The sequence below is a fragment of the Aythya ferina genome, assembly GCF_964211825.1.
Source record: "Aythya ferina genome assembly, chromosome: 3".
Taxonomy (NCBI): domain Eukaryota; kingdom Metazoa; phylum Chordata; class Aves; order Anseriformes; family Anatidae; genus Aythya; species Aythya ferina.
In genome coordinates, this window is record NC_140298.1 from 118,495,801 (window position 1) to 118,521,397 (window position 25,597).

A 25,597-nucleotide genomic window follows, 5' to 3' on the forward strand; every position below is an offset into this window, starting at 1 on the left:
GACTGACAGAAAGGCCAGGTCTTTTACCCCAAATTAAACCCCTCCACCTCACCTTGCAGGGTCTCTGATGCCACTGGTCATACGTGCCCTTCATCGGGTTGCTCCAGTGGACCCGGTCTCTACCCCAATATTAGTGTTACAAAAATCTCAGGCCTGAGTTTAAGACTGCATTTGTGAAACGTTGCCTCTTGCTGATGTCAGTTTGTTGTCCATGAAATCAAACCAATTCTCAGCTCTTGACCTCTGCTCTTGGAAGAGAGGTCTCCATCTTCGCTTAATCTTCGCTTAATTCTCACATAATTAATGAAACATCCATTCGAGCCTGGGGCAAATGTTCTTTGTTTCATCAGTTGGCTAAAGCAGTGTAGTTGGCTGGAAGCACATCTTCGAGGAGAGTTAACAAGACGCAGGCACTCGTATCAAAGGAGTATTTGTAGTTTTTGCACAACTATGAAGCTGTGTGTCCCGTATCCCGTACGTCCTATATCCTGTACGTCCCATATCCCAGCCTGGACAGGGTAGTTTCATGTTTTCTTGGGAGACAAATTTGTGTGTATCCCTTTCCAAATGCTGAGCACATGGAAGCGAAGCCAGGCTACGTTTGTAGATGTTAAAAGAGCTTTAGGCACATTATTAACCAAGCTGCAAAAGATAACAGTATCTCCTAGTGTGTTATTTCCTATGGTGGGAATAAAAAGGAAAGAAATACAGTTTCCAGAGGGTCTGAAGCCTGCACGGAGGAGCTTTGTGAGCTGTTTCCCATCTCTTCTCCTTAGCAGATGAAGTCCTGCTCTCACACAGCCAAGGCAGCTTTAGGAGGACGGCTCCGACATTTGCCAGATGGACGTCTGCACAGCTCGCGTTTGGATCCCAGTCCTTGTTTTTAGTATTTTAGTAAATAGTATTTGCTGAACTTAGCTTCTGGATTTTGTAGCAGTTTGCCTGCCCTCCCACCCCCCTCTGGTTGCTTTCCAATGTGGATTCTTGCTGGCGATCTCCCTGCAGCCCCTCTTGTTACTCCAGAATTTCTTCGAGATGATTTTTCTGTACTTCCATTAGTTTTCACAAGCCTTGTGGATAGCTTTCCAGAGGTGGCATGATCACATTTCTACATGGAAATAAATAAAATAACACTGTTCTTTAATTTGCTCATTCTGGGAAATGAGTACACTTTGTATGTAGCCAAATCCTCCTAGCTGATCTTGTTTCTTCCTGCAAGCAGGTATTTAAAACCATGGTAAGGCTTACACTTGCTCAGCTTCAAATACATATTTCTACAAGAGGACTCTTGAGGCGTGTTAAAGTTTAATTTCTGTCTGCCAGGGAGGTGTTGGTCTCTGTTTTGGTGCTCCACATTTGTACCTTTCTGTTGTGTGTCCTTAAAGGTCTGTGAAATAAAACCTCAGAGAGGTTAGGGCCTCTCTTCTGGGTGCCCAGAGCCTCGCCTCGTTTTGTGGAGGTTTTTAGGGCTGATTTCTGAGCACTTGGGGGTCTTTTGGGGAAAGGAGAGGGGAGAAGAACCAGCAGCTGGTGAGTGTGGCACGAAATGAGTGGCACGACTGAAGTGAAACCTCTGTGTGGAGAGGCGGGGGGTGTTTTGTGACCAAGGCGGTGCAAATTTTGTACAGATTTAATGAAAATCTGAGGAAATGAGGGTGTGTTTTTGAGAGGAGAGAGGACCTAACCTAAGAAAAGCATCACTCAAAAGCAATGTGCTCAATCCACGGGCAGCTCCCAGCTTCGGCCTGCATGGCCTAGCGTGAGGCATGCAGCTGAGAGCCTCTCAGGCGGCCTGCTCCAGGAAGGACTTTTTTAATGCCGTTTGCCCACATTTCTCCAATTTTCAGTAGCTTCCACGGTCTTTTTCCTAAACAAGTTCTTCTGGAGAGAGCTATCCCAAGCGGAGAGGAGCCTTTACCCCGCCGCTGGCTGCCACAAGCAGCTACTTGCAGGCGAGGGTTGCGATGAAGCTCGCTCGCCTCAGACTTCAAACGGCGGGGAGGTGACTCGCTGTGGCAGGGCTGGAAACATAAACCGGTTGTGGAAGGGCTGCTCCCGGCGTGAATGGCTTCAGCATCTGCTCCATGCTTTGAAATTTCTTAAAAAAGGTGCAGGTGTGCTGACATGGTGTCCCCATGCAGTGCCGGGATGAGGGAGCCCGGCACTGTGGCGCTGCCACCCCCCTCACGCCCGACCAGCTCTGGGAACCCCAAAAGAAAGAAAGAAAACCAAAAAATAGTGAATAAATCCCTTCAAAAGGGGAAGCATCCTTAAAATGTTTGCTTAGTGTTTTCCCTGGCCAGCTATTTTTAGATTTCTGTGTGGTTTTGATCACAAGGAGCTCTTGTTTAGGATTGATCTGGAAAAAAAAATACCGTTTTTGAAGCATATTTTGCATACGTTAGTGTTTTGCCATGTCTTTTATTCCGTTAAAAAAATATAGTTCCCTTTCATCTGCATATATTGCTGTTCTGTAGTGTGTTTTCTTAAAATCAGCGCTTATCTGCATCTCCTCAAAAAATGTCCCGAAGTAAGGAGACCGAATTTGCACGGTATCCAAACGAACTTGTGCTTCCAAAACTCCACGGGAAGCTGTTTCAACTTAAGGGGAATATTGATGTGGTCGAAACCTCCAGCTCAGCCACGTCCCAGCCATCTGGTGCACGCTGCGTGCGCGATAATGCCTCGAGGAGAAACCGCTCCGTGCGACTCCCATGGGCGCCGAGGCGCGCGGCACCGAGGTGATGTCTTTATCGCGACAGCCTGGATAAATTCGCGATTTCCCTACTGCCTTTTGGGGGATGAAATCGTCTTTAATACATCTTGGCCCCCTGCCCAGCGAGGGCAGGGCTGCAGCAGTGGATCCCGAGGAGGATCCTGCTGGATCCCGGGCTAGGGGATCTCCCAAATGTCTTCTCCTGGGGCTTGGGGACCCCTTGGGGGTGGCAGCTGGGCAAGCCCGTGCCCCTCTGGGCTGGCTGGCTTTGAAAATGAATTGCCTTTCATTTTAAGAACCGATTCTCTTGAAAGCGGGGATTAGGATGCCTCTGGCAGTTTGAGGAAGATAAGTAGGGCTGCAAATAACAGGGGCGTGTAACTCATTTTCTGTGTCTTAATTCCATTTTAGCACACCCGTAGTCCCAGTCAGGTGGGACCGAGACCTTCCAGATGAACTGTTTGCCTGCTCTGCCTTACCTTTGGGGGGATTTTATTTACTCAGTGTGTAGGGGAGAGAAAGAAGGGGCACGGTGTGGGTATTTGTGGGGCGGGAGGATCGAGGCTGGTAGGGTTTGGTGGCTCTTGGTGTGTGAAACAAGTCATGGGTGGCTGCTGAGCAGAAATAAATTTCAGCACAGAAGGAGGGGCATCGTTCATCGTACCTGAGCACCCATTTCTCTGAGCGTAAGGTGTCCTCCTGACGGAGCACCTGATGTTCAAGCTCGGCGCTTCATCACGCGTTGGCATCCCTTGTGAAACAGTATTCTTTTTGGTAGAGCACTTAAAATAAATCTTGGAGATGGTGGTAAAAAGAAGTTGGTATTCCTTGAACTACCAATACAGAAACCCTTCCCAGGTGAGAGTTTTTTCCTTAAGTGGTGCTGAGCACCAACAACTCTAATTTGTATCCTCTTCAGGGTTTTATTCTTTGGACTAAAAGGATCGCTGCTTTACCTTGGTTTCCTTCAGAGCTGGCAGGAGTCATTAATATTGTTTAAATGCTGCTGCATAGCTGTTGGCCACGGTTATGGATGCGGGTACAGCCCCTGACTTCTCTTCGAACATCTGGAAAAATCTGTTTGATCCAATCGCTGTCTCCTCCGGTAGAAGGATAAAATCTTTCCTGGTAGCCTTGAATTCACCCTCTGAATTTGCTAGCTGTCAAAATGAGCTCGATGTTTTATACAAATGCACGCCGTATCTCCCGATCGCATGCATCCCTAATGCAGCTCGTGTAAACTGTAGAAGTATAAAATTAAGTTTTGGTTAAGACTTAATACAGAAATGGATGTGATCAGAAAAACAGTGGCTAATGGCATGAAATACTTTGAGGCAGGAACGGAAAAATCTCTTAAATGCTCATAAATGGCTTTGGAAAAATAAGTGCTTAGTCCCGTCTAATCCATGGTAACTTGCATGGAGGTAACCATGGAAATTTTATATATAAAGCTCAGCTCCCAACAGCCCATTTTAAAAATGTCTCTTGCCGCAGACCAGCGCTTGCTTACCAGCTCTTACCAGCGTGTGGTGGGACGTCGGCGTCGTCCATTTGTATTTTGATGTGTTTAACACAAAAAGGAAACAAACGCCAAGCGCTCCTCCGACCAAGCCACAGCCCGGGTGATGTGACAGTGCGACGATTTTGGCTGCCGATAAATGAAAATCTTGCCCCCGAAATGAGCCGCAGATGCCTTTCTTTGTACCCATTTGCATTTTGGGAACGTGACCAGCAGTCCGTGCTGCGAGCTGCTGCCTGCCAGGACCGGGGCAGGACCACTGTTATTTTAACACCAGGCTACTAAAAGTCAGGAGCGCCTTGATAACGGGTTGAAGATGAAGGTTTTAAGTCCAAATCGCACTCAACTTTTATTTTGACTTAAGCCACCGGTGTTTATGTTATCCATGTGATTTATTTTCGCCGAAGAAAAAACCTTATTTCCTCTGGCTGGCGATCCAGCAGCTAACCTTTTGATTAGCCATCTGCTTGGATTCGTGCAGTTTTCCTTTCCCGGATCGGTGACAATTTTTCAGAGTCACTCGCAGCGGAGACGTGGCTGCTCTGCAAGGCGAAGCGAGCAAATCGCGTCGCGCTTACGAAGGTGCCGGTGCCAATAATTCCCATTCTGCACCTGCAGAAACCGAAGCAGGAGGAAGCTCTCACGGCTTCCCAGCTCCTCCTTCTCCCTTCTCTTTTATGCACTCGCTCTTGGTTCGTTTTGCTGCCGTGGGGAGCGATAAACACCACCTTGCTCGGGCGCCTTTCCTTCCACGCAGCACACACATCGAGCAGGACGGCGATGCCGCAGGGAGGTCGCTTTGGTTACCACCTAAAACGCAGGGCTGGCTGCTTTTTGCTGGATTTGTAATTTCCTCTCCCTCCCCGTAACGTTTCTGTGCAGTGAGCTGCAGCCCTGGTGCTCTCGTGTAAACGTGGCCGGAGGATTAATCCATATTAAATGCGGATTAATCCTAACGGGTGCTCCAGCTGAGATGCGTTTTCCTAAGCTCCCTGTCTAGGTATCTGAATGAAGTGGAATTAGAGATGGTCAGAATTCATGGGCTCGATGGAGGAATCACCGGGCCACGTTTGGGGCTGATGGAGACCTAAGGGAGCTTCTTCCCCACCCCGTTGTCTTCTGCCCAAATATTCCCACTTCTCACCACGAGGCTTTTTCTGCGCTTCTTAGGAGATGGGTGTGCAATTAAAGACAGCCCTGGCAAGCGGGGTTTGGCATCCCCTGAATGTGCCCAGCCTCATCCTGCCCGTGCTTTACTCTCCTACAGCTGGGAGTACCCAAAGTGTCCGAAACCCTCGGCTTCTTGCAGGTGGTTTCACCAAGAAGCGTGCTGCCCTTCAGCTGGTGTTTTTATGCAGGAGACGTGCAAGTTCCTTCAGCAGAGCGCATCTCGGTGCCACCTCCGGGGTAGCCGCTCCGTATTTCCTTCCTGCTAAGGCTTCAGAGCAGGATTGGCTCCGAAAGTGCCGAATGCATGCGGTTGCGGAGCTGCTGTTGGAAAAGGAGAAGGAAATTCCCTGCTCTTGCAAAGCAGGGAGCGGATCAGAGTCGGGGCTGTAAATCTGAAAGCCGTGCGCTTCGGCTGGAGAGCGACGAGGGACGTTGGCTCTCAATAACTGCTTAGATAACTGCTCTGCCTGCGCGTGCTTTGATTCCTTTACCATCTGCTTTTCATTCTGAAAAGCAGTCGCAGTGCTACGGGGCTAGATCGAGGGGTTTCGCAGCAGTGGGGTTGCTCAGGGTGCCGCGAGCCACAGGTGGAAGCCCTCGGCCACGTCCTCTGATGCTTGAGCCGTGCTTGCTGAAGGGCTGCTAGCAGCAGGGAGCTTGGGCTCGGAGTCAGGGGTGGAAGAAACTCGAGCAGAGTGGGCTGGAGTGCCCGGGGCATCTGGATTTCTGATTTTTTTGCAGAAAACAGTTCTCAACGCGTTGCCTTAAAGCAGTCCGTAAGCGGCTTTTCCCCCTCTTTTGGACCATTGCAATTCACGTTGCGTGGCTTCCTTTAGGAAATGCTTTTTTTTATAAGCGCCTGCCTTGGAAAAGGCCTTTTCCAGCCCTGCCTGTGCCTGGCTGGGATCGCAGGCTGCCTGGAAAAGCAGCGGGATGCTGAGCTGATGAAAGGATGCTGAGTGTGATGGGAATGCTGCGCTGCGATGGGGTGCAGAGGGCTGGGGACCTGCGCTCTCCGGTCTGCCTTTGGGATCAGAATCTGCTCCGCAGGCACAGCCACGGATCTGCTTTTCCCCTCAGCCCCGGTGATGCTCAGGCATTACGTGTGGAAGTTATGGGGCGATTCCTGGTGTCAGCAGCAGGGACCACGACGCCTTCCCCAGCAGGGCAGGGTTTGCAGGGTGCACGCAGCGCTGTCGGAGGGATGGCGAGGCTGCAGTACTGCCCCACCTTCCCAACTTCTATTCTGGATCGATTCAGGCAAATCAAATAGCTGAAATGGTGGCTGCAGGTGAACTTAAAACATTTTGAAATTGCTGGTTTTTTTTTCATTATTTTTTGTTTTTATTTATTAGCATGGAGATGAAGATGCAAAGCTTTCGGGTTAACTTCATCTCTCCATGAGGGCAGGCACCCGTTCCTGGTGATCCCCTATTTCCAGAGAAGCAGGGAGGCAGGGTCCTGACTTGGAAACCTTCCGCAAGTGTTCTTACTGCTTTGAGTAATTTGGCTTTTAATAAAGTCTGCTTTTTTTTTTTCTTTTTCTCTAAGCATCATGCTGAAATAATCAAAAAGGATAAACACGCATTTTCAGCTGTTTAAGCAGCGTTATATTTTAGTATGCAGTAACGTAGCAGTGGTGAAGGTTTTGCTTGACATTTTTTTCACTCAGAAATCCCCCAAATTACCTTTTTACTACTGAATTTTCTTACCGTAGCCATAGCTACATATTCTTATATCATGCAGATATGGAATTATTGTATTCCGTAGGATATGGAGTTGGAATTCCAGCGTAATTGTCTTCTTAGCATTAATATGCTTTGGGTTATTTAATGGGCAGCCAGGGATTAGGGTAAACGTGGTACCCCTGGATTCACATCCAGTCTGTTTCTCGGATTTATCTGCATTGTACCAAAATCTCAGATGCAGTGATGTGAGTAATGGGGGCAGAGGGAGCAGCGCAGCTTTCCACATCTTCAAGTGCCAGTTGTTGCTCAAAGTTGCCTTCATTTCTTTTTTTCCCCTTCATCATCCCAATAGATTCAGTCATTAAGACGTGGCACTTGAGACCCGTCAAACATCCTAAAATGATTCCACCAGCTTTGCTCTTTAAAAGAAACCCATTAGTCAGCTTCTCTGAAACCTCCAAACTGCTTTGGATAGAAGGAGCTCTGCCACAGTTTGGCTTCAATGAAGGAGATGAGATACAGCTCTGAAATCGTGGGGCCGAGGACAGGGCTGTTTGTGTTAGAAACGTGTCTGCTTGGTGCTGCAGAGAGCTTTCCAGCTTCCGCTTAGTCTTGCCGAGAGCTCTCGAGGGCTCGTGTGACTGCCCTGCTGCTGAGCCCGGCCGTGGCTCCCGGCACAGCTCCTCTCCTGAGCCTCCTTCCCTGCGGGTTTTTATTCCCCCCGCTGGATGTAGTTGTTATTCCGGCTGAATTACATCTCTGCAAATGCGTGGAGAGCTCCTGAAGGTGTGAACTACACGTTTATGTTGTCGGTGCTGGCTGAGAAGATACATCCCCTTGGTTGTTCCCCTTGGGGATGGGTATGAGAAGACATCTACCATGGCACACCCATTTGGAAACTACTCCCCTGGCATTTTTCCCATCAAACAGCATGGCCCAGGCCCTCAGGAAGTGATGTGTGATGTCTGATGTGGGTGAAGTTCCAAAGTCCTTGAAATCAAGAGAATTGGGATTTCCCAGTGTCTAAAGCTCTCCCTCCCTTTCCAGGGAGGATTGGGTTCGATACCAGGACAATAAAGCATCTTTAGGGTTGAAAAGCGTAAGATGATGATAATTAAGAACTAGAAGTCCAGGTGTGTAAATTAATATCAAAGTTGTGGCTGTTGGACTCCAGAGCACCCTCACTGCCTTAACAAATGGACTGAAATTGTTGAAACCTCTCTAATTTTATGTACAACATCCTTGGTCTGTTTAAGACACGGTACCCTTTTCCGTTTGCTTTTTCAAACTGCATTTTGCTGCGGAAGACGACGAGGCAAGAACATCTGTCCTGGGCTGCTGGTGTTTGTTATTAAGCACGTTTTAATGAGGGATAGGAAGAAAGTAAACAGTTTAAAGTACCGCACCACATCCTTGTAATCCAGCGCACAGCTGTTGGAGCGATGGTGAGGGGCCGAGCCCAGCGCCATGGTATATCGGCCGTGGTATGTCTGCCATGGTATATCGTCTGTGATATATCGGCCATGGTATACCGGCTGTGGTATATCGGCCGTGGTATATCTGTCGTGGTATATCTGCCGTGGTATATCCGCCGTGGTATATCCACCGTGGTATATCTGCTGTGGTATATGCACCATGGTATATCTGCCGTGGTATATCCTCCGTGCTGTATCTGCCGTGGTATATCTGCTGTGGTGTATGCACCATGGTATATCTGCCGTGGTATATCCTCCGTGCTGTATCTGCCATGGTATATCTGTCGTGGTATATCGGCCACGGTATATTGGCCGTGGTATATCCGCCATGGTATATCTGCCATGGTATATCTGCTGTAGTATATGCACCATGGTATATCCGCCGTGGTATATCCTCTGTGCTATATCTGCCGTGGTATATCTGCTGTGGTATATGCACCATGGTATATCCTCCGTGCTATATCCGCTGTGGTATATCTGCTGTGGTGTATCCGCGTGCTTGGGCATCGCGTTGGCTTCGCTTGCCTTTGTCATGGGCTTTGAGCTGAGAGAGAGAAAAGATTGGTGGAGAAGATTGAAAAGTCAGCCTCACGTTCCTCAGAGCAGGATGGTTCAAAAATTTGGAGTTCTGCCCCAAAGATTATTGATTTTTATCTCATTTTTTGAAGCGCAGTAGCAGCCGGGTTTGCTGGAACAGGGAACTCGTGGCAGCTTAAATTCCGCTTCCAAACATGCGCCGTCCTTGCAGCACACGGCATTAGCATTTGCACAGCTCTTCGGAGCAGATATTCTCTTCTGTACGAGATCACCTCTGCTGGATTACTTAGAGATAGCTCCAAGTAGAGCCCTGTGGAAACGAAACGCAGCGGCAGCGTTCCCAACGGGTTGACAGCAGGAAAGCGAGCGGTTATCAGCCCTTGGCATCGCTCTGACAAAGCAGTTTGCAGATGATAGCAGACACTTGGTAAGATAAGGGTTAGGCTCGGGGAGGAAAGGGACCCGAGCAACGCAGGAGCCCTAAGCCGTGGAAATGATTATTTGCGCGTCGTTTGGCTGCGAACCAAACGGGCCCTAATGAGAGAAAAGGATGATCCTGGGAATGTCGTCCCCAAAATGAGGGCGATATCTGAGCTCCACAGAGCTCAGGCTCGGCCGGTGAAGGAGGAGCAAAGGCTGATCTAATCTCCATCAGGAAGTTATTACGAACTAATAGGCAGCGTGCCGTTAGGGCGGTTAATGACTTGAGGGTGTTGGGACATGAAGCTGGGGATCCTCGGGCGAGGAGCGAGCCGGGGATTAAGTTGGCAAAGTTGGCAGTCACCGAGCAAAACGGAGCGGACGGGGTGCTGGGTGGCAGGGGGAAAGGAAAACGCTTTGGGTTTGGTTGGTTTGGGGTTTTTCCTGCCCCTTAAAGGCACGCTTCTGCTTTCGGTCTGCCTCCGTGTCTCAGCTTCCTTCGGTAATTAATGAAGTTCCTCCGTTAGCTTTCTCTCTTCGCAGGGGCCTGCAGCAATTTCGGTGCTCTCCAGAGCTCAGAGGGGTAGATAATGGCCAAGTTGTGCCAAGGGTGAGGTTTGGATTGCCCTTTTTGCCTCCTGTCTTTTTGGGACGGGAGCTCCTGAAGCGTCCCAGCTGGGTGGCTGGGGCCAGCAGAGCACCGCTGCGGCTTTGCAGCAACTTGGGGAGTTTTGAGCAGGTTCGGAACAGCAGCAGCTTGTGTAAACACCAAAATTGGCAACTCTGAGCTTTGCATTTCGATGAGGCAGGTGGAAGACTCAGATTTACGGCGGGGTGAGCATTCGTGGGTGCAGGAGGCGCGGAGACCCGCTGGAAGATGTTTCATACTTGGACTCGAGTGCACGAATGCAGCTTTTCCTTTCCATTGATGTTTTTCCTTCTTTTTTTTGCTCCTTGCTCATCTCTCAGGAGGTCGAGCCCCACGTTTCACGGCGTGGCAGATCCTTCAGCCCCGCCAGCATCCCCAGGAGCAGGAGCCAGCAGATAGCTCGCAGGGCCTGATCTCTGTCAGCAGGAGCAATCCGCAGCTGTAACTCGACTTACAGCATTGCCTGTTGGTATCGATTGGCTAAACTAACAAAACCAATCAATTTCTTTTTCAGATTTCTTCTAAAATGCATTTTACACGTTCTGCTTTTCATTTAAAGCCCTGCAGTCGCTGCTAGGACAAGCAAGATCCCTGCAAAACCTGGCAGGCGTTCAGAAACCTAAGAAGCACAGCGAGCTGTTTATTAAACTTCCTCATGAGCAGATAAGACAGCTCACTTTACTGGAACAAAGTTAATATTTTTGTTGTTGTTGTTGTTGCCTGCTCAGTTGTGTAAAATTATTCTTTCCAAATGCAGCGATTGTTTTTCTGACCTTTTAATTTGCGACAGCGGCCTGGCAAAGCCGATTGAGCCCTCTTGCAAAACGGCTCTGCCCTCCCTTGTCTCCACTTGGTGTTGGGTATAAATCAGGCAGCAGCACATGAAAAAGGAGATAAGGAGAGGAAGAGGCCTTCCAGATGCTCAGACACGTTTGCAAGTTTTTAAGCAAAATCGAATTTAGAGGGCACCTGAAAGTGAGTATGTTTTTTTGGGGGGGAAGGTAGTGAGAATTAGCATTGCCTTGAAACTGTTGTCTGAGCATCCTCACTCCAGGGAGGTTAAAAACAGCTAAAAAGGAGGCTTTTGCACTGGCCCAACAGCTTCAGAGTGTGGAGGAGCTGCAAAAAAGCTTTGGTGCAGCATCTTCCCTGCAGGCAGGCTGCTCTCCTGGCGTCCTCACTATGCGTAGCACGGCACTGAGCAACAAGGAAGTACACGAGGGATTTTGCCAACATGCCACCAACAGTAAATCCTTCTCAGCTCCTCCCTGCTTGCTTTTTATGGCAGGGTGTCGTTTATTAGCTAGGAAATATTAGTGAAATGTTTAAATGCAAAGGTGCCAGGCACTCCTGTTTGTTTTTGACCCCATTTACAAATGCACGGTGCAATCCACTGACTTATATCGGGTGTTTCAATGCCTGTGCTTTGTTGGGTTGCAGAATTGGGGGAAAAAGTGAAAATGTGGCCGCTTTTAAAACCTCACTTCGGGCCTTTCAGGGGAAGGTGTCAGTAGCGTGAGCAAGAAACGCTGAGCGCAGGATTTTGGAAGAAAACAGAAGAGCAAAGATCACCAGTCAGTGCGAGCTTTATTGAAAGGACTTTTTCTTTTTTTTTTTTTAATGTTGGAAATCTCTAAATGCGTGTTCCTACTAATTCAAAGGCTTTCTGATGAGGGGGAAAATACCCAGTGCTGTTGATGTACGTAACCTGTGGATACTTCCTTCCTTTACCTGTCCTCCAGGTATCTTTATATCTTCAGCTGAAAGCTCGTGCCTAATACCACTTGTAAGTGACTTTTATTGTTGCCTCGAGGTGTTGTGCTCTGGGAAGGAGAGCCAAGATTCAGCTCTTTTCACTCATTTCTGCCCTTCCCGGGCTGCTGGCAGTGGGATGGCCGCTTCTCCTGCTGCTGGGCTGCCGTGGACTCGTGGAGAGCAGCCCTGCAGCCTCCCCGACCTGAGCAAGCTTTGCAGAATCACATCAAAGAGGCTTTTGGCTCCCTGCTTTCTTTTGCCTAGTGGTCTGAGGTGCCTGGTCCCTACATTTATCTCTTAAGCTGGGTTTTTACAGGTGGCAATGCAGTCACCTCCACTCTTCTCCCTAAAAACCGACTGGGCTGTGCTGCTGTGACCTCTCACCACGAACACTTTTGGGGCTTTCAGCATCCTTGCAACCGCCTGCGTTGTAATTTGGGAACCTCCCTGGTTTCGCTGCTGTGCCAGGGGCAGGGCGACGCAGCCCCCACGGTCTTTGTTCCCAAATTCCTGCTTTACAGTGCTGGTTGCTCTTCTAAGGGTGGCATGAAGGGATCTGCAGCGATGGGAGCCCGGTTCTGTGAGTGCAGCCTCCAAGAGGACCCAGGAGCTGCAGGACACTCGCCCAGCTCTCCAGCCTCTGCTCATTTAACAGGACTCTCAGCCAGAGATGCTTTCTCTCTTATTTAGCCACCACCAGGGGATTTTTGCTCCGTGCTGTGTCCCCTCGAGCTCGCACAGCCTCTCGGCGTGCACAACATCCTGTGGCGAGGAGCTCGAGCACCGCGCTGGCTCGTGGGCGAAGAAACCTCCGTCTCTGCTTTGGTTTGGGACTCGCCACCTGCTACTTTCATTTGTCACTCCCTCGCTGCACCAAGCAGGCTGCTGCTAACTTCATCTGCTGCTGCTGCGTCCCTCCCCTGGTTTTTGGAAGGTTTTCTCTTCCTAGATGCAAGTTTGCAGTTGTTGATCAGGGCGTGCAACGTCTTTGCTTGGAGTCGGCGCGGTGAAAGATGCAGATCTGGAGTCGGCGCGAGCTGGAGTTTTGCTTGTGACCTGCAGGGAAATGAGTAATGTAGGGCACGAGAACCGATCCTGCTGGGATTTCAGCACGAGCACGTGATTGATGATGATCTAGTTAGATTTTATGACTTGTCGCCTGGCCAATTATTAATCTATTTAATATATCCCGTGTTATGTAATGCGATTCCAGTTACTTGAGAAATCGTACCCTGCAAAGTTCAATCATTTACAGAACTCCAAGTACGTTGCATCAGAGCTGGTAGGGTTTGCAGCCGACCTTGTAATCCTGGCGAAAACACCCCCACGAGTGATCTGTGCTGATAGCCATCAGCTATTTGCTTCCTCTGATTCCTGCTCGGGGGTTGCAGCAGCAGCGTGTCCCTCGTCTGCGTGGGGTGTGAGCTGGGCTGGTCGCTTGCTCGCCCTCCTGGTGGTTCAAATATTGGCCCAGCAGCGTTTCCTTCAGCATTCTCCAAGTTAAAACTGGCTGAAAAGTCAGATAAATGGTGCTCGGGGTGAAGATCTCTTTAGGATCCAGGTGAAGATCTCCTGCTTTAAAATGCCCAGTGCCGATAGCTGTCATTTCCCAGCTGCCTGAAATGCTGCTCGGAGTAGGAAATGTCTCTATCATCCTGCAGCTCGCCTATACCTTTTTTTAATTAACAAACAGGAATATTTGGGGCATTCTTCTGCCATTCCTGTGATACTGCTCTGGTCCTGTGCAGTGACTGTGCTCAGCCCTTGCCTGAATTCCCTGTTCCTAGGTCATGGGGATACCTCGGTGTGCTCAAACCCACGAGCTCCGTGTTCTTCTTGTGCCTTTTGGCTTCTCTTGTATTTCAGAAAATACATTTCTGATGTATTTTAATATGCCAACAGCTTACTTGTTCTTCTCTCCATTTCATATATATATTTATATATATAAATATTCTATATAATTCTAATAATACATTATATAACATATTATATAATAATAATATACAATATATAATTCCAATATATATTTTTATATACTCTGATAGTTGCTTTCCTTTCCATCAGGGCCAGCTTGGGGTGAGTAGTTCATTTTTTTAAAACACAGCCAATTGCCCTTTTTAGCACCGGGAGCCAAATCCCCCCCCCGCCACACACCTCACCCCGGGATTCTGCAAACACGTACCCACCGTTGCCATCAGTATTTATATTTTTCCTGTTTTTAACCCTCCCTCCTTCGCATCATCCCATCTCTTTGTCCGAAGGGAGGTGGGCGCAGCCCTCCCGGCACGCTGAGGATGGGGGATGTTGTTTTAGGTTTATTTGGTGGAAGTGAGCACAACAACCACGGCCTCTCCCAACTTCTAGCTTTCATCCCAATCCCTGTGTCGGCTCAAGGGCTGTCATGGATGGCATTAAGATGCTTTTTCTTCCTCATCTGGACCTTCGTGCCCATTCCTGTGCCTGTGGGTACGGAGTGGGAGCATCAGGAGCATCCCTAATCCTTGGGCTGTGCCTTTTAGGGTGCAGATCCCTGCGTTTCCCGAGCTGTTCCTTGGAGATGCTGCTGGTTTTGGCCTCCCTCCTTTTGCCTTCCCTGATTTTGCATGGATAAATCATAACGAGTGACTTACAGCAGTTGTACTGCTAACGATGGCTGCGTTATTAAGATCTAACAATGTGAGAGAGAGGAAAAAAGGGATCAGGCACATCCTGGAAGTAATTCCTCGCCCTAACGTGGGCTCTGGATGCGGCGGTTCTGTGGGGACCAAACCTGATCCCGCTGCTGCCTCCTCCCCGCAGCCTGGCCCTCTGTGTGTCCAACCCTGGGCTGAACCAGCAAGGAAAAAAACCCACAAAGTAAGGCAATTAAAACAAAAAGGGTTTGCTGCCAGCCCCGCGTGCTGAGCTGCGATGCCTGGGCACCTCCACGGGCACCTCCGTGGGGTGACGGCAGAGGGGACCCCGCAGCTACACGCCTGGGTTTCCTATCAGCCCTTAGGTGGCTCAGGCTGATGAAGATTAATTGCTGGCCGCTAGAAATAAAACTTAAAAGCAGTGGGGTGACTTGTCTTGGTGGTGGCCGGGTGGATCAGATGGAGCCTGCAGCGCGCGGAGTGGCTTGGAGGAGATTTTCCGGAGCTCGTCTCTGGAGTTCCCGTTTCAAATGACTTTTTTGTTCAAATTCTGGCAATGCTTTGTAATACGAAGAGCAAAAAATTTATTTTTCAGCCCAGCAAGGACTTTGCAAGCCCTGGGTTTGATAAAACACCGGCGTTTGGGTTGAGAGGAGCGAGGTTCCTCTCGATCCGTGCCGCGACTCAGAGCAGAGCGGGCGGCTGGAGCGCATGGACGCATCGCGGGCTCGATGCCTCCTTACAGCAGATGTACCTCGGGAGGGGAATCATTATTTATGCTCCTCTCGGGTTCAGAGGCTCCCCGGCTTATTGAAGGCGATGCAGCGAGCCTGCGGAAGAGGAGGGACTTGAGAAATCCCCTTGATCCAGATCTCGCTCCACGCTTAGTAACAACAGCAATTTACCAGCAGCGCCTTTGTGCGGCACCGCGCCGTCTAATTATCCCGGCGTGTTACGAGTTCGGTGGTGGTCTGCGGCCTGTAAACACCCGCTGCAATTTTCTGGGGCTGGTTTTTTACCTCCTTTTGCTTGCACGGATGCCGCCTCGCGCCGGCGGATTTGCTCCCAGGGCTGTGCTGCCTTTTCCTGGAGGGCAATTTTTCCATCTTAGGGGTGGCGCTGGCAAAGGAGGGAGGGGAGAATTAAAAATCCACATTGCTTGGACTCCTAAAGCGTTCGTTTGCTTTATTCCCCCAAGAAACTTGCAGCGTGAGGAACCTTGATGGGTCCTTCTACCAAAAATAAAGAAAAAAAACCCCTCACAGTTGATAGCATGGAGAAGGTCAACAAGCTCTTAATGATGCTGCTGCGAATTAGCAGTTGACCTTAACTGCTGTTTTCCCACTCAAAGCGCTGAGAATTGCATCGTGTGAATTATTTGGATGATAACACAGACAAATTGTCTCTTCTTTTGCAGGATTCGTTAATTGATGCTGGGCCCCTGGCTGAAGAATTGATGTGAAGGCTGCCCATGGCCGGCCCATGCCCGTGGTTGCTGAAGCCCTAGGATTCGCCGGCGCTGCTGTTTAATCACCTGAAGAGTCCTGATTTTCCCATGAACCATCTTTCACCTCGGGAAGGTAGAGGTAAGGTTTCAGGTCTCTGTTTTTTTTTCTTTTCCTCTGGCAAAAAAAGAAAAAAAGTTCAAACCTGTCGTGGAGGTGGCTTTTCGCTGGAGCACCTCTTCATGTGGAATTAATTATTGAGGAGGCTGAAAGCAAAAGGCACCGTTTCGCTCCGTCCTTGGCTTCCTTTGGGTTCTTTTCCGTACGTGAGATGTGCAGTCGGTCTGCCTCGCCTTCGGAGCTCCACGAGTTGCTTTCAAAGCTCGTAAAGATGCAATTATTGCCTGAATCAACCCTTCTTTCTCAATGTGTTTTGCAAAATTGAATAGCTAATTGCTGCGGTGGCAGAATGGTATGCAGAGGGTTTGTGCTAAAGAATAAACGCGTGGTTTTGGTAAGTCGTTGCACTCTAGGCTGGCTCGCAGCGTTCAAGGCTTCTGATCAGGTGAATCGAGTCCATAACTGGAGAGTTTTAAAAGTCGCCAACTTGGGAAGTCAAAATGTTTTATGGCGAGGGCTGATACAACGTCGAGAGCAAGAAGCGTGTGCTCAGCATCCTCGTAGCACTTACTAGCTGATGCATGTAACGACTTGAACACTTCTGTGGTTTGCCCACAGCCGGCAATATCTTCAAGGAAAATAGTTGTAATGGAGTGGTAACTTGGAGAGACAGCAGAATATATTTAGAAATGAACGGAATGGTGAAAACAAGTAGCAAGAAGACGGGTTGGCTGCAGCAGCTGCGTGGCTGTGGGATTTCCAGCACGGCTGGGAGCAGGGAGGACCTGTACCCCTAATTCCATGAGAAAATTGGCTTTGAATCGCGTGCCATAAGGCAAAAAAAAAGGCCAAATGGCTGCGAGCCGTCGCGCTGCTCCCTCTGCGTTAGGAGCTGTAACCCTGGCGTGGTCCTGCGCTTCGGGTAAGCTCCTCCTGGGCGTGATGGCTTGGCTGGAAAACTCATTAGTGCTTCGGTGGCGCTGTGCCTTGCTGCTGGCCATCACCACGGGTCATCCACACGACTCTGCAGCCTCAATTCCCCGGGGGGACTTCTTGCTGGGCATCTCCCTCAAGCCTCGAGTAACCAGCAGAGCCCCGGCCGCGGTGCGTGCAGTTAATGATTAAACTGTGCTGGCGGACTCCTCCGATAAACAAACAGGTGAATTCAGGCTTTTTCACCGCAAAAAAAAAAAAAAAAAGATCACCTTTCCCTCTGTACATAACAGCCGCTTTTTGATTGGAGGCGGGGGAAGCATATCACGAGCAAACAAAAACCCCGAGCTCCTGCTGCTCTTGAGATTTCTTCAGCTTTCTCTCCGGCGCCTCGACCAGATCCAGCCTTTGGCAGGGTGACTTTGCAGCGTGCTTGGCTCTGCTTTTTTCGTCTTCTCCCCCTTGCAATCTCCCCCAAAGCGCTGAGCACAAAGAAAGTGCCCGGCCGTGGTTTTGCTTGGGTTGAGACAGCTCCGGGAGCACCCGGCTGGCAGAGGCAGCCCCGCCAGGGGAAGGGTTAAATTCCTCCTCCCGAAATCGGATAGCTGCGGGCAGGAAGGGCTCTAGATGAGTTTGAAGTGAGGTGCTCTGGATTTCCCCTGATAGCAGGGCTGGCAAAGTAGCCCCTGCAGTTGTGTGTGGGGAGAAGCCGGGAGGGGGCCCTGCCTTTATCCCACCTGGCACCTCCCATCTGTTTGCTCTTCTTTCCCTCCCGGCTTATTAAATTTCATTCTTTCCCCTAGCAAATGGCCATTTTGGCGTTGTGCTGAATCGCTTTGCTCTGGTGGAGCTCCCTTCCCCTTTATCCCGGGCTGGGGCTTGGAGATGAAAAGCCCCAAATACGCCGCCTGCGCCCCGCCGCCTCCCCGCCCTAGCCCTAGGTCTTTGCCGTGTTGAAACTCCCTCTTTATTCCTTAATGATCCTATTCCTTCCACTTTAAATAGATTTCCTGCTGTTAACGAGGTTTGCAAGTGTGGCAACAGTTTTCTAAAGCCCATCTCCTGCGAGGTATTTGCTGGAGGTGAGCTCTGGAGTCGCAGCCCCTCGCTGCAGCCGCGGCGCTTTCACCTTCGGTTGCTTTTGGAGGGGGGCGTTGTTTCTGCCCCACTGAGCCAGAGAACCTCACAGCCTTTTGGGAGGAAATACCCCAGGTTTGGCTCTCCTGAAGCCTGTTTTTATTAAGCAAAGAGCACAGACGAGGCAAGCCCCCTGTAGCCAAGGCTCCCCCGGTTGTTGGCTGAAGCTCGGTGAGTTCGCAGGGCGCACGTGCCAGCAGTGCTGCTTCTCAGAGCTGGGGTTCGTGGGCCCTGCACGCCCACCTGCGGCCACGCTAACAGCGAATAGATGATCTAGAATCTGTCTAGATTGCTAAACAAAAATATTCAAGATTTCTTTATTGTCCTTTTTGAAAAATTAGCACGGGCGCATGGGCGTGCAGTCTCCTGGCACGTTTCTTTTCGTGCTCGTAGGGCAGACATTGCAGCCAGCTGTCCCTAGCAAAGCAGTTCTCATTTATATTAAAAGCATCCGCACTGCTGAAGGTGCTCGGGTCTGAGCTGAGCCCCCCAGCTTTGTTTTTATTTGGTCGTTTGACTCTGGTGCCAGCTGTTGTGCTGGGTGCTTGTTACGTGCTGAGGAGGTGTCAGCGCAGCGCCTCGGACAAAAGCTTTGGGCTTACGTGGAGAAGAAAACAATTGATGGGGTTTGGGATGTCTGCTGGTGACTTGGGCTCCTCGCTAAGTGAAGGAAGGATGATGCTGATGGGGAAGCTGCTTGTAGTTTTGCATCTGAGATCTTTTTCTGTTCCTTTTTTTTTTTTTTTTTAAACCCTAAATGCCATCGGATGCTCTTGTTTTCACGTGGAGATCCTGGAGTTCGGTCAGCCTGGGTGCTTGGCTCATGCAGGAAGTATTTGGGCCACCTGCCTCTCCTCCATTAGGGAGAAATTTGTGGTGTTAGCACCTTCAAAACATTAAAATGCCCAGGTGAGGATTTGCTCATCTGCCATTAAGCGTTGGTTGCCCAGGGGCATTGCTTATGTCCATTTTGGCCCTATTTTTTCCAACTTCCAGAATTCGGTGCTTTTGATCTGTCTCTGAGAGCAGAGGATTTGCAGAGAGTTAAACCCTTTGTGAGAGTACTTGTGCCTTTAGTTACAGGAGGGCTTTTTTTCCCCATTTATCACCCAAATCATTTTGCAGTGCTGATGCGAGTACGCAGGGCTGGGAAGATCTGTTTTCTGGGAAACTTTCAGAAAACAAACACAAACCCCCCAAAGCCACCTCTTGGCTGGCAAAAAAAAGTGAGAAGAGTTCCTGTGCCGGTTCTGCTTCCTCGAGGAGCTGTTTTTGGATGCCTCATGCACACGCCAGCGAGGTTTTGCTCGATGTGGGGCTCTGTTTGCCTCTCACGGAGCGAGCTCTCGCCGTGCTGATCCTGCTGCGTGCGGGTTTGCACCTTAAAACACTCACGTGCCCGTCTTCCAAGATCGTAGGGAGCTGCTCTGCTCGCCTGGGCCAAAATTTGAAGCATTTCCTGGCCATTTTGCCTGAATACTGGTTTCTGTGATTGTTATTTACGGGTGAGTCAAGCTCCTGAGCTGAAGACAGCGGCGTTGTCTACAGCTGTACTTTCCAAGAACCAGAAATGCTGGTGAATAATTTTCATTACGAGCGAGCTTCGGGAGCGCAGCGCCCACGAAATCCTGCTGATTAGGGATGCAAATTTTGCTCCTCCTCTCTACGAATTCCTTTGTGGTGTGTTGTCCTTGCCCCGCCGGCCATGCCAACACCTCGGAGCACCTCGGGTGGTGCTGAGCACCTCTGAGGACGTTGCAGGCAAGAGTGAGAGCACCGAGAGAAATCCAGCACCTGCAGAGCCCGATGCCCGCTCCCCTGGGATGGCTCTCACCTGGGGCTCTGGTTAGCTGCTGTGCAGGAACTCCCCCTTCGCCCTGGAAGGTGGAAAGGTGAGCGATGTTCTTCCTAAAATCTCCTTGTCCCCCCCAGGTTTTTCTACCTCTCACTCCTTTACCTTTACTTAACCTTTTGGGGTGCTGATTTAGGGGCTAGGAGAGCGGTGGTGACTGCGAAGAGGCCGAGGAGGCAGGAACAAATCCCAATCCAATGATGCATTCCCCTTTTATTTCCATAAAGACCTCTCCTTGCAGATTTCCAGAGCCTCGTGAGGTTAATAAAGCCCTGGCTTGAACGTGTTTTCCCTCCCCAGCCCTGCTCCCTTCCCCGTGTCATCCCAGCCTTCCTTTATCCCGTGAAAGCCACACATTTGTTTAATGGGAGCCGCCACAAATCCCCGCTGCAGACGAACGTATACGAACATATATTTGGAGGAGTTCAAATGAAATTCCAAATCAAAGGCAAATTTGCCCCCTTGCTTGTTGCAGTTGATAGCAAAACGTCACCTGGGAGGGAGCGCGCCCCTGGTAGGAGCGTGAAGGGTTTGCAGAGCAGGGAGGAATCTGCGGGGAAAAGCCCCAGTGCGAAGAGTGGAAAAGCAAACTAATTAGTGAATTTTAATAACAAGGTAACGCCATATCGGATGGATTGTACGTCTGTCGGTGTTCGATTTGTACGGTTGAGCAGTTCCCGTGTTCCTCTGAATGTGGAAGAAACGGAGGGAAAATCTGCTATTGAGACGCCGGAATGGAATTGGGAGGGGAAGGGGATGTGTTAGAGGCAGCCTAAAACGTATGGCAACTGTAGCAGGAAGCGGTCCAGAGACAGAAAATGAGTAAAAGTGGAGGGGTTAACAAAAAAACCCTTCAACGAGCACAGATCTGAATGGGCAATCCAAAGGCGTAACCGCACAAACGAAAGAGCAGCCAAGAAATGGGTGTGTGGGAATGGATCACTCGAGATCCTCACAGAATCATCCAGGTTGGAAGAGGCCTCCAAGATCACCCAGTCCAACCTCTGACCTAACACCAAGTCCTCCCCTAAACCATATCACCGAGCTCTACATCTAAACATCCTTTCAAGCCCTCCAGGGACGGTGACTCCACCACTTCCCTGGGCAGCCCGTCCCCAAGCCTCACAACCCTTTCGGTAAAGAAATTCTTCCTAATATCCAACCTAAACCTCCCCTGGTGGGGGTTTCTGCTCTTGATGGAGTGGAAAATATTTGCCAAAACGAAGCAGAATGGTGCTGGTGGGGAGGGTTATTCCTGGTAGGGGGGTTGCGGACCGGCTGCTGTGCCGGGCGGAGGTTTGCATGATTTTTGCAAAGCCTGTTGATACACAATTAAAATAGGAATTTGCTAAAATTCATAGGAAATGCCGTCCAGATCCATGCATTACCATTGGCACAGCATAGAAAGAAACCTTCAAATCCAGCAGGGGTTTCCGTGCACCTTTATTTAACCACAGGGCACTGGTGCTTCCCCCTGCTTCCATCACCCCAGCGAGGAGTTTAGCAAAGCTGCTGAGCGTCTCCGGCTGCAGTCTCGCCCGAAGCTGAGGCTCCTCCAAACTTCTTGCATTTGTCTCCTCTTTAATCCCTCTCTCCTGCGTCTTTGGTTCACAAAAGCCAGTAATCAGAGACCCAAGCACATGTCGGGGCGATGATGTACAGATACAGCTGCGGCATTTTTGCTCAAATATAACGGTGTAAGGTCACGATCGAGCCCCCTTTGCTCGATATTTCTCCGGGCTCTATCTTTAGACGGAAAATACAGCTGCGCAGCAGCCTCCTGACCGACGGGGAGACGGGGAGGAAGCTTTTCCAGTTGCTGTCAGCGTATTATTTCTGAACGCGCCACGAAGAGCGGCACAATGCAAAAACACAATGCTGATCCCCTCGTCTCCCTGTTTCTCCAGCCGATGAAATACTTCGTTACAATTAGAGGCTGGTTGCTTGTTCTTCCCCCAGCAGTTAAACTCCAGACCTCTCCCACCCTGTTGTTATTAACGGGAGCGTTGATGGAGAGCTGTTCCATCAGCCCTCTCGCGCTGCTGCGCGCCGGGGCTGGGTTTTGGATGCTGCAGCGGTTTGTGCAAATGATGGAGTAATAATGGATGAGCGACAGGGTAGGAGCAATCCAGCAACTCTTCTGCATGTTGAAGATGAAGGACAGATCAATTTTACAGCCGTTAGCAGCGACGGGAGCATTTGCAGACAAGTAGATAAGTCACGAAAAAAATAGAAATCGCTCCGCGCGCCACTTACCATCCATTGTCAGCGCCGTGGCTGCACACGGGGTAAAGAATTTCAGTAAGTATGAGAATCGTATTAAGATTTTTAATTAACTCATCAGCAGGCTGATACATATTTCCTGACAGCTAGCTGAGGGCTGCAGCTCGTGAGAGCAGCACCCACCTTGGCTGAAGGCTTGGTGAAAGCCCTTTGTCGTGGGTGCTTGCAGTGAGTTTTCCTTCCTGGGCTCCAAAGAGAAGAATGGAAATGAAAAATGGGCACGCAGGCCTGATTTTTTGCTGTTTTTAAGGGTAATTCAGTGAGGGAGATGACTGTCACGATGCAAGGCTGGGGAGTGAGAGGCTGGATCAATTCTTGCTTTGCTCCTCGTTCGTCTTGGCAGGGCAGCGGTCCTCAAAATGAGGCTGGATATTTCCCTCGGGAAGGTGTGATGTCATGAAATAGGGTGGCAATTTGTTGCCTTTCTTCTGAAGGGAGCCCCCCAAAGCAAACTCGTCAATATTAATAAAATGAGAGTGATTTCCACCGCGAGCACCCAGCGCTGCAGCCTCCCTGGGGCGAGCGCCCGGCCCCAGCCCTCAGCAAGCGCCGCGCTGCAGCTGAGGCTTCTCGGTGCTTTGGTGCTTTAACCGGGGGGAAAATAAAAGTCTTACTCCTGTAATAGCATGATGGCATCAGGAGAAAGCAAGCTGCACCCTTACACCAGGACAAACTTCACACAGAAGTGCTGGAGCCATCGGATTTGTTGGTGTTGGTTGTGCCGCTGTAGGCACCGCGTGCCCGGGTGGCTCGTGGAGGTGAAGCGTAGCCCCCTGCACGGTCACTCATCCTCGTGAGCCAAGCATTTTTTTCTGAATAATTACCAAATACTGGGTAGTTTCCTTTTTTTTTTTTTTTTTTTTTTACAGTGAGCTTCATTTTCTCTTTGCAAAAAATTGCGCCAGGAGCTTGAGGACATTGTAGCAGAAATGTGCACTTACACAAAGAGTATGTTCGTTGCGTGCGCAACGTTACGTAAGCTGCCCTTCAATTTTTCCAGTTTGCACTGGAAAATGCTTTTCCTACAGAATTCCAGGGGTGCTGAGCTGGATCTGCAGCCAGGTAGGCTTTTCCCCCTAGCTTTTTTTTTTTTCCCAGTTGAAGTTTTCTTTGAAAGATCGGGTCTTCTGCTTGTGTTTTTGCACTTTGGGGAACCGTTTAATTCGTTAGTGATGATTCCTGACTGCTTGGACAAAGCCACGTCTCTGGAGCTCTGTTTGAGTGACGAATTTTGGGGGAGAATTCAGCGGGAATGACACTGGGTTACTTATAGCTCGCAGCCCTTTGTCACCTTTGTGCAATCCTGTGCCTTTCAAAAGATGTCCTACTTTTCGGAAACGTTATGTGGAGCAGCCCAGCCTTTCCGCTGCATTTTCCCTGGTACTCGCCTATTTTTGTGCCGTGGAACCGCTTGGTTTTAAGGGCTGCTGAGTAGTGTCAGTGGAGGGATTTGGTGTAATTTTCCTGTATAAAACGGGGTTTGTTGCTTTGCATTGGCCCTTCAAGGCCACCACGCACCGCAAGGCCACCACTGCCGCCCCAGGTGACCGAAGGGAAGGGATTTTAGGGTGCAGCTCTTCCAGATGCAGCAGGGTTTTGGGATGCTCTTCGAGATGGAGCTGGGTTTTGGGGTGCCTGGCTCACCACGAGGAGCTGGGGTCGTGTTTTCCAGCCCTCACATGAGAGCAGATTGCAAACGCTGTGGCTTCACACGCCGCGTCCACCAGCTAGAAGCTGCTCTCTGTTTTAACACAGCGGATAATCGTGGCTCTCTTCTGCTATTAATATCTCTGCAGTGTCATAACATCGGTTTGGGCTTATTTCTGCAGCACTTGCCTCCTGGAACTCCCCGTGGCCTGTGTGCTTTAATGAGTTTGGCCTCACGTTCCCTCCATGGGGGAGCTGAACACCCCCAGCCCCTCCTGGTTTCCCCCCTTCCTCCGTGCAGCGACGTCCTGGCTCTCCTGTGCCATACAAGAAACGTTCATTTTCCCTGTACCCAGGCATGCTTACACCCATTTCAGCAGTATGAAATTACCCTTTTTCCCCCATTTAAATACACTCCATCACCACTCTGGTTTTTAACACCCCCCTTTGTATCTAGGGCACGAGACCTTAGGTACCTGGCGCTGCGTTTTCCTGCGCTTCCTCGAAGCAGGGCTATGGTTTGTGGTGCTGCCCCATCCCTTTTCTTCATTCTTAGGACTCCTAATTACAGTTCTCTGTCCTTTTTTTTTTTGTTTAAATGCTTCTCATTCTGCTGGTTGTTCCATGAGTACCTATTGTTTTAGCCAAGCCTATGATTTAGCAGGAAGCCTGGGCGCGTGCCCGCGAAGCGTGTGCTCGCGGGGATGCTGGAGAGCAGGAGCTGATCCCCTCCTCGTTACCCTGTTCTTCCTCACACACACACAGCAGGAGCCTGCAGGGGCGAAATGGGTGCAAAACGGTGTCATTTTAGCTCAGCTGCATCTCTCACCTGGTTCCTTTCGGGGGAGAGCAGCTCCACGGGGCGAGGACGCCGTGCGGAGAAGCCCGTGGCGTTTTTTCCTCGTGTGTGCACACGAAACAAACCAGCTCCTGGCGCTTCTGTTTAATTCGGAGGCGACGCGTAGGAAAGGTGGGACGAAACGAAGCCCCGTCGTATTTCCTCGGCGAGCAAATTACCATTTTTTTTGGAGCATCTCCCAGTGGGTCCTCCTGAACTTTTTGAGTCTTGCAGGCTTCCCACTGCAGATGCCTTTGTTGCAGAGCTCACGCCACAGGAGCTCTCTGCAGCCTGCTTCAAGGAGAAAAACCTAAAGGAGAATGTGAGGAGGAATTATATAACGAAGGAACGGATCGGTCTCGCTACGGTAAAGCACAAAAACAAAGAGGGAAATGGGGTGTTGGATAATAGTAGTGCCAAAGGGCTGCCCCAGCACCCCCACGGTGCTGCTTTGCCCTCCGCAGGGAGCAGGATGCTGGTGCTGAGCCCTGGGAGCTTCTGGAGGGAGCTTCTCGGAAATGGAAGGTGGTTTCGGGGCTTGGAGCTGGCTCTGGATGGAAAACAAACAAAAACCCAAAGACCTTTAAAACGCTTTTGTTCCTCAAATGCACCACTTAGCAAATCGGAGTGGGGATGCGGTGTGCTGGGGGAATCGGGGAGGGGATAAACCATCAGGAGAAAAACCTCATATGTAGACAGAGCTTAAAAAAAAAGGGAAAAAGTGGCTTTTTACGTGTTATGGCTAGAATAGCAGTAGGCAGTGATGTGTTTCCAAACTGC

The 25,597-nt window shown here is 50.0% G+C and overlaps 1 protein-coding gene across 4 annotated transcripts in view; it reads left to right on the forward strand.

The window, feature by feature from the left end:
- The window catches only part of NCOA1 (nuclear receptor coactivator 1), a 150,749-nt gene that overhangs the window by 28,571 nt on the left and 96,581 nt on the right, over positions 1 to 25,597 (forward strand). For all 4 annotated transcript variants that reach the window (XM_084513956.1, XM_084513957.1, XM_084513958.1 and 1 more), the window contains exon 2: positions 15,980 to 16,148. The gene's annotated coding sequence lies outside the window, so the exon portion shown is untranslated. The remainder of the gene's footprint in view (positions 1 to 15,979; positions 16,149 to 25,597) is intronic.